The following is a 13128-nucleotide window of genomic DNA, read 5'->3' as shown; positions in this document are numbered from 1 at the left end:
TATATATATATATATAGGGGAGGATGCTGTGTGTGTGTGTGTGTGTGTGTGTGTGTGTGTGTGTGTGTGTATATATATATATATATATATATATATAGGGGAGGATGGTGTGTGTGTGTGTGTGTGTGTGTGTATGTATGTATATATATATATATATATATATATATATATATATATATATATACATACACACACACACACACACACACACACACACACACACACACACACCATCCTCCCCTATATATATATATATATATATACACACACACACACACACACACACACATATTTTATTTATATATATATAGGGGAGGATGCTGTGTGTGTGAGTTACAATACATTTATATCCCCTTTTTTATTACCATATGTGTTTTCCAAAATTCTTTAAAAATACAGTGTGGTCCTCATAACTTGTCCATTGCGATCAGTTTAGTACCAGAAATTGAATCAAAGGACTAGTTTAAAGTGTGTCATTAATGTCCTAATTGTTTTATTATTTTTAATTGTATATGCAAATGAACCTTGTTATAAATACTGTGGGGTTACAACCAATGGGTATCCCCTGAAGAAGTCATCATAGATGACGAAACGCGTAGGGCGTGGCTAAAGCAGAGGAGGCACTATTCCCACTGAGAGCTACATTGCGGATTGAGAGAAACGCAGATTTTGAGAGGCTCAGCCGAACAGAACAGTGGATACATCTTTGGTTCCCTTGGTGGTGCAGCAGCCAGAAGCAGGCAAGCGAGGGCTCGGTTTCCTGGAGGGACTTCCGTTTTGCGGGACACCAGACCGGGTGACCGTCACTTCCGGTAGAAGGAGACCGCGCATGATAGGACACCATTGCTGGCCTGGACGCTACCACTGGCTTATGAGGGCCTATCTCATAACTGCATTTTAATACCGTTACACTTGTGAGTGGGCATTTGTCTGTTTTTAATGTTCCATAAAACTATTGTTATACTTTAATGCACTAGGTGTGCGCCTGTTTTCTTTTCTTTCATATATATATATATATATATATATATGTTAGAACACACAGAGATATCGCTCAACACTTACATGAGTTTTGTCCTAAACACTGTTGATAAGTCAATTATTGTAAGACTGAACAGTGGTGCTAAAGGTTAATAGAAATATGCAAACAACAAGAGGAAAGCAACCTTTAAATAGCACACGGACATGAATGAAAGTGTAACAAAAATGGTATTTTATTCAGGTGATTAAAACAGGGGATGAAATTTTAAAAGAAGAGGGGGGCTCAGCGCTACCTAAACATATTGGACATGGAGGCAAGAGTCAAGTAAAGATAAAAATCAAGACACATACAGGGTGTAGGTGGCTATATCTAAGCACACCTACGTGACAATCTACCTATACTGAGACCTTGTGACCACATGTAAAGGATATTATGCCATATAATTTGATGCAATAATTACATGATAGAGGTACACAGGAATTGAAGGTAACAGATTGCAAAAATACGTTACCACTCAGCAGGTGATTGTCACAAATAGTTAGGTCAATACATGTTGTAGATAGGAAAGGTAGGGGCCCCCCTCAGCAAGACTCCCACTGAGTGGTAACGTATTTTTGCAATCTGTTACCTTCAATTCCTGTGTACCTCTATCATGTATGTGATGTACCTGCTATCATTTTCTCTTTTGAGGATAGAGAGCTGCCACTGGGAGATTATGTAGCCATTTTTTTGTTATTGGGTTTTGTTAAGAATTATTTTTTTTTGTGTGTGTGCTCATATCACAATGTATATGTTTCAATGTGAGAACTTTGTGGATTGTTACCGGTATAGATACCTTTAATCTTTTTTTTTTTTTTAAAATGTAAAAAAACAAAACAAAAACATACATTTAGCCTACAGTATACTGTAATAGTAATAATCCCCCAGAACCCCACATTACTGGTTAATAATGACATGATTATTGTCCAGTAATGCCCTGTTCTGAGGGGATTATTACTTAAATAATTGGCACTTTTAAATACATTCTTTCATGTATTGTTAAACTAGAGTGAATAAAATAATAATTTTTAATAAAACGTTAATTTAAGAAAAAACCCAAAAAACAGCTGAGGACGGTTTCAAACCATCGACCTCTAGGTTATGGGCCGGGCTTTACGCTGCGCCCCTCTGCTTACGGATGAAAATTCCAGTCTTGAACACATTGTATTGTTTGTCTTTATTTATAAAGCGCCATTAATGTACATAGCGCTTCACAGTAGTACATATTAGTAGTACATATATTATAATACATATTAGTGAACATGTGGAGCAATGCAGCTGACAGCAAATACACAGTTTTTTTAACATATGCAAGTATTTATATTGTTACCATTTGCCCTTTGGTGATTGTTAGTTTGTTTTCCTTTTTCATAGACTTTTACCTTTTTTATTTTACTTTCTTGTTTGTGATAGTTTGTTACCAATAACCCCAATCCCAGCAGTTTGAATTGTAAACTGTAACACTAGATAATGTTACCTTAGAACAGAGGTGCACAAACTTTTCTGTTCACGCCCCCCCTGTCTGCTCTCCCCCACTCCCTTCCTTACCTGCTCTCCGGCTTTGGCGACGTCATATGACGTTGCGTTGCCATTTGACCCCTGATGCCGCGTTGTCGTGGCAACCCATCGCCTGAGAGCAGGTAAGAAAAGTTACAAAGTCCTCACGCCTCCCCCGGCATTTTATTTAAATGCCCTTGGGAAGAGCGAGGGGCCTCTGCAATCGCCGCACCCCCCCTAAAAAGTCCAGTTTGCGCACCCCGGGCTTAGAATACATTGTAGCTGCTGAATTACACGGACTTACTTATGGTTTTTTTTCTTAGTATTGTGTCTACAAAGTTATAATTTAACAAATGTTAATATATGTAAATTCCATGTTTCATTCACATTCAGTTACTTTCATCTACAGTATATCCAAAATAAAAAATGAACCACTGCAATTTCAAAGCAACTAAAACATTTCAAATGGGTTAAAACTTCACAAATTCCATAATTGTTAAAGTGACGTTGTTAGGATGCACACAGTATAAAGCAATGTCCACACTACAAGTAGATATGTTTTATGTTCAGTAAAAACATGGCTGTAGAATGACCCCTGTGATTTAAACTCCATTTTGTATTAGAACTTGTACTGTATGTGGTATTAACTTGCTAATTACAAATAGAGTATGTAATTTCCCAGAGGTACAAGCAGAGGTTCTGGGAAAGGAATGTTGGGAGTGACAATAGTTATTTAAAAGCAGAACATGGACAGGGTGATAAATATAGGTATTAGAGCAGTGGTGATTCCCAACCGGGTTCAGCGGTACCAAGGGGTTCCGTGAGAGGAGCAGAAGTAGGGTGACCAGATTTTCCAAATGAAAAACCGGGACACATAAAAAAATTATTTATGAAACAAATTACATCCCGTCACGCCCCCCGTTGCCATGACAATGAGACACTGACGTCAGGCGGTGACATGTTGCCATGACAATGTGGCATCACGTGATGCCTCAGCGCCATAATGCGTCCCGTTGTCATGACCCACACACAGAGCCACAAACACACAGCCATTGACCCCAACACACAGCGCCACACACACACAGAGCCACACACACACACAGAGCCACACACACACACAGAGCCACACACACACACAGAGCCACACACACACACAGAGCCACACACACACACAGAGCCACACACACACACAGAGCCACACACACACACAGCCACACACACACAGAGCCACACACACACAGAGCCACACACACAGAGCCACACACACACAGAGCCACACACACAGAGCCACACACACACACACAGAGCCACACACACACACACAGAGCCACACACACACACACACAGAGCCACACACACACAGAACCGCAGACAACCACACACACACACAGCACCACTGACCCACACACACACACAGAGAGCCAGCCACACACACACAGAACCACACACACACACACACACACACACACACACACACACACACACACACACAGCCACACACACACACACACACACAGAGCCACACACACACACAGAGCCACACACACACACACACACACACACACACACACACACACACACACACACACACACAGCCACACACACACAGCCACACACACACACACACACACACACACACACACAGAGCCACACACACAGAGCCACACACAGAGCCACACACAGAGCCACAGACACACACAGAGCCACACATACCCAGAACCACTGACCCACAAAGAGCCACACACACATACACAGAGCCACACACACAGCGAGCCCCACACACACACACACACAGCGAGCCACACACACAGACACACACACACAGCGAGCCACACACACACAGCGAGCCACACACACAGCGAGCCACACACACAGCGAGCCACACACACACACAGCGAGCCACACACACACACACACACACAGCGAGCCACACACACACACACAGCGAGCCATACACACACACACAGCGAGCCACACACACACAGCGAGCCACACACATACAGCGAGCAACACACACACAGCGAGCAACACACACACAGCGAGCAACACACACACACACAGCGAGCAACACACACACACACAGCGAGCAACACACACACACACAGCGAGCAACACACACACACAGCGAGCAACACACACACAGCGAGCCACACACACACACAGCGAGCCACACACACACACAGCGAGCCACACACACACACAGCGAGCCACACACACACACAGCGAGCCACACACACACACAGCGAGCCACACACACACACAGCGAGCCACACACACACAGCGAGCCACACACACACACAGCGAGCCACACACACACAGCGAGCCACACACACACACAGCGAGCCACACACACACAGCGAGACACACACACACACAGCGAGCAACACACACAGCGAGCCACACACACACACAGCGAGCCACACACACACACACACACACACACACAGCGAGTCACACACACACACACACACACACACACACACACACACACACACACACAGCGAGCCACACACACACACACAGCGAGCCACACACACACAGCGAGACACACACACACACAGCGAGCCACACACACACACAGCGAGCCACACACACACACAGCGAGCCACACACACACACACACACACACACAGCGAGCAACACACACACACAGCGAGCAACACACACACACAGCGAGCAACACACACACACACAGCGAGCAACACACACACACAGCGAGCAACACACACACACAGCGAGCCACACACACACACAGCGAGCCACACACACACACACAGCGAGCCACACACACACACAGCGAGCCACACACACACACAGCGAGCCACACACACACACAGCGAGCCACACACACACACAGCGAGCCACACACACACACAGCGAGCCACACACACACACACAGCGAGCCACACACACACACACAGCGAGCCACACACACACACACAGCGAGACACACACACACACAGCGAGCCACACACACACACAGCGAGCCACACACACACACAGCGAGCCACACACACACACACACACACACACACACACACAGCGAGCCACACACACACACAGCGAGCCACACACACAAACACACACACACAGTGAGCCACACACACACACAGCGAGCCACACACACACTCAGAGCTACACACTCACAGAGCCACACACACACACACACACACACACACAGACAGACACACACAGACAGACTGACACACACCTCTACCTGCTCTGAGAAGGAAGCAGCTCAGTGTCCTCTGTCCTCCAACCAGTCCCCTGCGGCCCGGCATCCTACAAAGACCCGCCCCCGGCATCCTTCTTCCCCTGCGGCCCAGCCGGCATTCTCCAAAAGCCCAACCCCCCGGCATTCTGCAAATCCTCACCTGCTACCGCATCTTCTCCTCACCCAAAACAATATGTTTTGGGTTAGTTTCACTCGGCAGCCTAGCCGTACATTATTAAGGTATAGTGTGTAAGGTATAGTGTGTGTATAGTATGTAAGGTCACACACATTTTTTATCCCCTTATATGTTTATATACACTGTTTATTATATATTCACAGCCTTTTAGCGCGATATACACCATTCTTTTTTTCTTATCTTCTCCTCACCGCCTGTGCGCCGCCCCTGTCGCATCACGCAGCGCCCCTGTCGCATCACGCAGCGCCCCTGTCGCATCACGCAGCGCCCCCGCCGCATCATGCAGCGCCCCCGCATCCTGCTACAAAAAGCGGGACCAGGGCCAAAAACCGGGACATTACCGGGACGGACCAGCAACCGGGACAGGGATGAAAAAACCGGGGCTGTCCCGGCAAGACCGGAACGAATGGTCACCCTAAGCAGAAGGGTTCCGTCGGATTTCCCTGATCTACCAGAGCCGGGAGAGAGAAGGGCAATTGCTAGGGGGCTCGGCAGTTACCACCTCCCTGATTTGCTGCTTTTGGGCAATGCAGCGAATCAGGGGGTGGTGTCAGGAGCCTGGGGGGTATGGCCAAGCAGAGGAGGAAGCAGCACAGGCAGTGGGGGGAAGGAGGAGGAGTGGTGTCTTCTGTGACTCTTTCTGCCCCCTCTGTGTCTAGAGAGAGGAGGGGGGGGGAGAGCTGCAGTGTGTGTGTGTGTGTGTGTGTGTACACACAGAGGGGGGCTGCAAGGTTACTATAGGTATGCACATCAAATGGAAAACCACTCACCTAATTCAATATTGCTGGAAATGCTTACATATCCGGTACATATAGGGATAACATATTCAAGATATGCAACAAAAGAAGGGTGATAACAGACATCTCCCCAAGTGCCCTACTCCCTGCACACGGTGTAATAGCATTTAATGTTGGGGCTCAGTGGTCCCAATTATAACGTATCAGGTAATCATTAGGCAACAATCACATATAACAACTGCTCCCATCATTGTGGAAGGACAGACACTACTAAAAGCCATAAATAGTGGCTAGAAAATAATAAAATGCTTAATGGAAAAATAGTGAGACAACGATGCAATGTGTGTATTAATATACAATGTAAAAAGGAGAACAAACAAGTGTTCAAAATAGTGATAATAAGGTATGAATGAGTCATTGAACACTAGATTGTGTAAGATAACAGATAGTAGAACTCATAGTACTCAAACTCGCCCTCATGTCCATCTCCTATCTAAAATGTATGTATGGTAGTAACTTCCTCTAATGGGTCGTACATATATAGTGTGTACACAAAATGCAGCTAAACTCTATGATCTAAAAGCAAGGAGTTATAACCATAGCCCAGAATCCAAGCCAGTACTTGTGCACATACAGTTATATAAGTGATAGCATGTTATGTATTGGACCGGGTGTATCCTGCATAATTAGTCAGAGAAGCTGCAGCAGAGTAATACATGCATAGTAGCGTTAAATACTCTTAGTGGCAGAATCGTAACAATAACCACTAGTGTCTGTACAATAACAAACCAACACACTATAACAGATATGAATAAGGAAATGTAGCCCTCAGTGACTAAGTATCTAGTAACACTTGTAACACTACACGGCAGTATACAACCAGTTTCCACAAGGGTAGGGACGGTTCATCACGTGCCTCCGCAGACGTCAACGCGATGACGTCATGACCAACGAACGTTTCGTGCTAGGAATGGGCGCTTTGTCAAGGTAGGAGGTGCTGATGTGTGTCATCCAGCGTCCTTTATACCTCCAAAGGGGGAGTGGCTAATAGATATCCACCAATGAACTAGCCTAACAGTCTTTATTCAGTATAATGTGAACAGGGAATTCTACAGCAAACCCTATGCTGTCCTACTGGAATAAGGACACAATGGTTTAAGATGGTTATATACTGGAAGATTGTACATAACAAATAACTTACAGTATGTAACTATATACAAAAGTCAGTAACACGTGAATGCCAAGTTGCTGCCTGAATCAAGCAACAACGTAGTTGATGAATGTTGTTTAGTAAACATTGAATGAAAGTAGATCGGCTTAAAATACAGCAGACCAGACAGACAGAGAGTAAGCTTGTAGGAGTGTGTTAACCTACTCTGTTCGCCCCACAAGTCAAAACGGACATCTAAGTTTACACTATATCCCTGGATCCTGTCCACATAGAAGTAGATCAAGAGAATAAGGTCTGCTGTGGTTCTCTCCGTTTTGATCAAAAGTTTCACATCTTCTCCCACTAGGGTACAATCACAATAGTGACGATGGCTCTCGCAGTGGATCGTGAAAAAGTGCCAATATCAGGTGGTTATAAACAGACTAAAGCCCTACCACCAGATCAGGGTGTTGAATGGATATTAGTTCTAACGTTGAATATCACCCTGCTAGATAGAGACCGGAGTGGGGTGCAAGTGGAAAAAATTACTGATATATGGAAATAAACAACCCACGACCAAACAATATAGGTGTAAGCTTGTAGGAGTGTACTAGCCTACTCTGTCCACCCCTCAGGTAAAAACAGACATCTAGGTTTACACTATATCCCTGGATCCCCTCCACATGATAGAAATTGGAGAATATATTGTTGTCTGTAGTTCCATAGGTCACGATGGACGAAACTTATCAACAATTTTATATTTTTGGGGAACTAGATTGAGCATACAAGTTGAGCAAAATAAACTGACATTTATTTCCTTGATAGACAGATACACGACAACCTTAGAATACACTTAATAAAAACATTTACTGAAGAGAACGGGATAGAATGTCCAGAAGAAAAACAAAGTGCCGGAATATTGTCCTTTAAAGTGCAGTCCTGTTGCAAGGGGCGCACTTGGCCAACCCAATATATCCTTGAATAACACAAAGTTTGTTCTGGTCCGTTGGGGTTCGTTAGATAACCCCCAGGACTAACGAAATTCTGAAGCAGAGTTCTGTCCTTGGCCCCCACAACCCCGCCCAGGGCCCAACGCGCACCCAGCTCTAGAACAGAGTTTGAGTAATCTATGGGGGTTTAGACATATGGCCAAGCTTCCCAGGTTTATCATCACTGTTTTTAACACTTGTTTGTTCTCCTTTTTACATTGTATATTAATACACACATCGCGGCGTCGCACTATTTTTCCATTAAACAATTATTTTATAGCAACTTTATGGCTTTTAGTAGTGTCTGTCCTTCCACAATGATGGGAGCAGTTGCTATATGTGATTGTTGCCTAATGATTACCTGATACGTTATAATTGGGACCACTGAGCCCCACCATTACATGTTATAACACCTCGTGCAGGGAATAGGGTACTTGGGGCAATGTCTTATCACCCCTCTTTTGTTGCATACTATAGGTATGTGCATATAGCCATCCTTGGGATCGATAGAGATCATGAATTCTTCTGGCTGAATAGCTTTGAAAACTGATCGAAGAGACTCCATCTTGATTGATGTTACTCAAGAATGGATTCACCCTTCTCAGATCCTTATCAGACACAGCACCAGTCTGAAGCCTCCTGAGTACATAGATACCAGGAACAAATGAATAAAAAATCCCCTTGAATATTTAATGTCGTGACGCTCTTGATAATACTTTTGCCTGCAGCATGTCGGCAAATATTTGCTGTAAAGACTCACCACCTTGTGTTCAGCGAGCTGGAGAGTCCCTGGAATGATTCCGAACCGCAAGATGGAAATTCTAGATCACATCCTCCCATCGTTATTCTGGATGTCTTCCTGTGTAGATATATATATATATTAGAACAATCTCCATTTTCCGATCCATCGGCTTTGATGAAGGGGGCGTTTTCTGCTAAAGGAAGACTAGTATGTCTTGTTAGTTTTGATGTTGGAGCATCCACCTCTGGTGGCGACTACCACAAATCTACACCCTGTGATTAAAGATGTCCTTTCCAAAGCATCTAGACGTAGCAGGTTTTATTTCTGGTTGCTCCCATTGATTTAGTATAATATCCTTAATAGCTTTGTGGCCTTAGAAAAAGAACGTTTCTTCTGTGCCCCTTCAAACAATATATCCTGCAGAAAACAGGCTAGCTCTGGATCCAGGATTCCCATGACCGATTTAACAGATATTTTCACTGACACATATCAAAAGCACCTTCCTTTTGCTCGTCATGCTCCATATCAGAGAACACAAATCTAAACCTGAACTAAGCCATACTTGTTCCGATTCTCCGGATACTCATGCATAAAATCCAAGATGGTTTGAGAGCATGATCTTTTCTGCACCCAAGTGCTATTTTATATCCTATGCAAACCGATTCTCAACGTCTTCTGGGTAGATTAAAAATATTGTGGGTTGCTGACGTCACTGTGCGCACATCAATGTGATGTTACAGGTATTCTCGTCCAATAGGCACAGCACAAACTCAGAGGGAAAGTCTGCCTACCCCATGGCATACACCCCCTCCTGCCAAGACCCATGTACCTACCAAATGTTATTAGTACCTTTTTGCACAGGTGCCCGGAGTGGCCTCCCACCATATGTAGACCTTCTGACTCCACTGGCTCCGCAGCTGCAACCTCTGGGGAATTCGGACTTGCAAGGCCTGGCAGGGACGGGAGGAGAGAAAAAGAACGGCCAGGGAAGGAGGACAGAGCATTCAATTTTTTCTCTCCTGTCCCTCTAAGCAAAAAGGAAGGAGCTTACGCATTTCTCTTACTGCAATGAAGAGGGAAGAGGAAAAGGTCATAGAAATGTGTAATTATCCGCACACTAATCCTTCTCTTTCAGAGGGGACAGCAATACATTGCTGTGCAATGCGTTGCAGGCCCGTCTGGCAGCATTTCAGCTTTTATTTCTACATTGTTTTGCAGTTGAATTTGTGCTTAAAAACAACAACAAAAAATCTCCCCAGGGATACAGTTCAGAGTCCGATTGTAAGAGGGGTAAAACTGATGAGTATAACCTTATGTATATTAATGCACTCACAATGCTGCGGGTAACAGTTGGGCTGCTCTGCTTCCAAACTTCGCCGCTCTGGCCCCATCCTTCTCCGTCGCCCTTCCCATTACCGCAGATGCTCCGCAACTTCTTGGCATCAAGCAGGGTTCACGGGAGGAGGCCAGCAGAGCATTAGAGGCCTGCGTTGTAACGCCACCGTCACCAGGGTAAATGAAATAAATCAATTTAGCCTATAATAGTGATACTCCTTGGTTACACTCCTTGACCTGGGCCATTAATGACCAGGTGATAACCTGCCTTGAAGGGATTACTTAAGGCATAAGACAATGAGGTTGCAAATAAATATCTCCCACCATTATGCTGGCAAGACCTAGGTTTCTTTGATCTCAAAAGAATTTAAGGAAGGCAAGCTCTATCATTTGAAATTATCTGATTGTTAAGTATTAAGCACAACAGTGATCAAATGGAGAAAGTGTGAATGAAATACTCTTCCCCCAACTCACAATTTTATTATGTGACAAGGAGGCTGCATTTACCTCCAATACAGAAGGCGTCAACGGCAGTTCCACAGTGCAGACAAAGCGTAGAAAACGTGCTGTGCTGAGAAAGTGTCTGCATAGTAAGGTGGAGGTAGCCACTAATCCTTTTCCTTTCCTGTACAGAAAGGAGAATAGGAAGAGGATGTCCCAATACCCTGGAACATTAGTTTCCAAAGTCCTGCATAGATCAAATTGTTCCAACTTCCTTTGCTCCTGTGGATAATCAGAGCTGCAAAGCCAACAGAGATGTCTGCAAAGCATAGGTCTTCGGCAGCCACTAGGTTAATAGAATGATGCGTAAAAGTGCAATCCACATTGAAACATATTCTGGACTCGGGAAGTTTTCCCACACTGGTACACTGAGAACTGCCCAGTACAGGTGATCGTGAAGTGAACTCATGACCAACTAATTCCTGTAGACAACTAATCAGGACCAGGGACCAACCATGTCCCCATTACCAATTGGCTAGATTACCGCTACATTTTCCCAGGTCTGGAAGGTTCCCTACTTTGAGACCTTTCAGAATGATGGAGGGGGAGAGGTTGGCAGGGGCAAGAAATCACAGATCAGTGTAAGACTATAAGGCTATACCTTGCAGAGCCCCGGACAAGGCACTGTGTAGAAACGTGAAGGCGCCAGGCGATCAAAGAGGCAGAGTTGATCTGGGGAGAGTTGGGAAAGCAGGAAAGCACATGGACGCAAAACGTCTTGCCTATAGCCGGCTAATTCAGTATCTCCAGTGTGCTGCTCACGCTCAAAGATCCAGTCAACGGTGAATATACTTTGGAGCCTAGCTCAACTGATGTCCCTCTTTCTGCTGTGCACATTGTTTTTACTTCTGATGTAAGTGAGAATTTGGAGCATTTTTATCTCTTAATACATATCTTGTCCTCTCTCTTTTCTATCTATGCGGGGTCCCTGAAGAGCTGAGGAACCCAGCCTTAGAGGACAGAGCAACAACCTTTTTCTATGGACATCAAAACTTTTTACCTATAACCAACTTGAGCACAGATCTTTCCCCCATGTATATAACTTCAACATATATTAATATAAGTAACAGGATACAACTAGAAGCAGAATAAGTTGCAATACATTTTTGAATACTTGAGATTCTACTTTATGAAACATCTGCATGCAGATTGTCAGTAACGCCCGGCTATCATGCATATAAGTTTTTTGGGTAAATAGTGGGTAAGTCAGCAAAATTTGAGACAGTAATATTTTTTTCCATATGCCAAATATCGCTGATTTAATTAATCCTAGCCAAAGCAACTTAAATCAAGGGTCAGACCAAAACATAACGCGGAGGCTACTGGTTTCTTCCCAAAGCCAAAGATCTCAAAGGGCTTGCAATGCAATTTGGGGTTCTCCAGCAGAAAGAGAAAGGATAAGTGGCCACGGCCAAGCACTGGCCACGTCACGGCAGCGGGTCAGCCAATGAGGGCGAACCAGCCGCGTGACATCATGGCCGTGCCCCTGCTATCGGATCTCCTGCTCTTCAGCGGAAGCACAACCGCAGACCACAGCTGAAACGGGTGTACTCGCCGCCAGCCGCTCCGGCGCAAGTGCAGCCGTGACCACTGGGGCCGGAGCCGAAGAAGAAAAATGACAGAGCCATGCCCTTCTTAAATATTCTCCCTGAGGAATGTGCAATCATTGAAGAGGATAGGACGCTTATGACCTGCCGCACGAACTCGGGGAAACATTATTATTGTGACATTTACAAATAAAACAAGCAA

Source organism: Ascaphus truei, chromosome 3, assembly GCF_040206685.1.
Source record: "Ascaphus truei isolate aAscTru1 chromosome 3, aAscTru1.hap1, whole genome shotgun sequence".
In the NCBI taxonomy this organism is placed as follows: domain Eukaryota; kingdom Metazoa; phylum Chordata; class Amphibia; order Anura; family Ascaphidae; genus Ascaphus; species Ascaphus truei.
The sequence above is the reverse complement of the archived record's forward strand: the minus strand, read 5'-3'. Positions refer to the sequence as shown.